This window comes from Mus caroli, unplaced genomic scaffold (genome assembly GCF_978045245.1).
Source record: "Mus caroli unplaced genomic scaffold, Mus_caroli_1 scaffold_2, whole genome shotgun sequence".
Lineage (NCBI taxonomy): Eukaryota > Metazoa > Chordata > Mammalia > Rodentia > Muridae > Mus > Mus caroli.
In genome coordinates this window covers 48,496,781-48,497,805 of record NW_028227257.1, presented here as the reverse complement: position 1 = coordinate 48,497,805, position 1,025 = coordinate 48,496,781, and the positions used below count along the sequence as shown (strand labels likewise).

Below are 1,025 nucleotides of genomic sequence, written 5' to 3'. Positions count from 1 at the left end.
CTGGTTGTCAACTTGACTGTATCTGGAATGAACTACAATCCAGAATTGGAAGGCTCGCCAGTGACCCTAATCTGGAGGCTGGGAGATAGACGTTTCTGACCTGGATCTTGGTATGGAGATCTTTAGGCAATAGTGGCTATGGATTCCAGAAGATTAAGATAGGGAGCTCTCGAACCAGACTGCTTCAGCGGCGAACAACGCCGAAATGGCCAAGATTAAGGCTCTGGACCTGCGCGGCAAGAAGAAGGAGGAGCTGTTGAAACAACTGGACGATCTGAAGGTGGAATTGTCCCAGCTTCAGGTCGCCAAAGTGACAGGCGGCGCCGCGTCTAAGCTCTCCAAGATACGAGTCGTTCGCAAATCTATCGCCCGAGTCCTCACTGTTATTAACCAGACTCAAAAAGAAAACCTCAGGAAATTCTACAAGGGCAAAAAATACAAGCCCCTAGACCTGTGACCTAAGAAGACTAGAGCCATGCGCCGCCGGCTCACCTAGTACGAGGAGAAGCTGAAGACCAAGAAGCAGCAGTGGAAGGAGCGGCTGTATCCTCTGCGCAAGTATGCAGTCAAGGCCTGAGATGACAAGGACAATAAAGTTCGAGACTGAAAAAAAAAAAAAAAGATTAAGATAGGGAGATCTCCAAGTTCAAGGTCATCTAGGATTAAAGGTGTGGTGGCACATACCTTTAATCTGGGCTACACCTTCTGCTGGAGACTATATAAGGACATTGGAAGAAGGGAGTCTCTCTCTCTCTTTCTCTCTCTCCACGCCCCCCTCTCTCCTTCACCTGCTTGCCCTGTGGGACTGAGCAAGCCAGTAAAAGCAAACCAGTAAAAGCAAGCCAGTAAAGAACATCCCTCCATGGCCTCTGCATCAGCTCCTGCTTTCTGACCTGCTTGAGTTCTAGTCCCGACTTCCTTTAGTGATGAACAGCAATGTGGAAATGTAAGCTGAATAAACCCCTTCCTCCCCAACTTGCTTCTTGGTCATGATGTTTGTGCAGGAATAGAAACCCTGACTAAGA

At 48.4% G+C, this 1,025-nt stretch overlaps 1 pseudogene; it reads left to right on the top strand.

Annotated features, from left to right (window-relative positions):
- The first annotated feature begins 205 nt into the window (after positions 1 to 205).
- LOC110290439 (large ribosomal subunit protein uL29 pseudogene) lies at positions 206 to 578 on the top strand (annotated as a pseudogene).
- Positions 579 to 1,025: the final 447 nt, after the last annotated feature.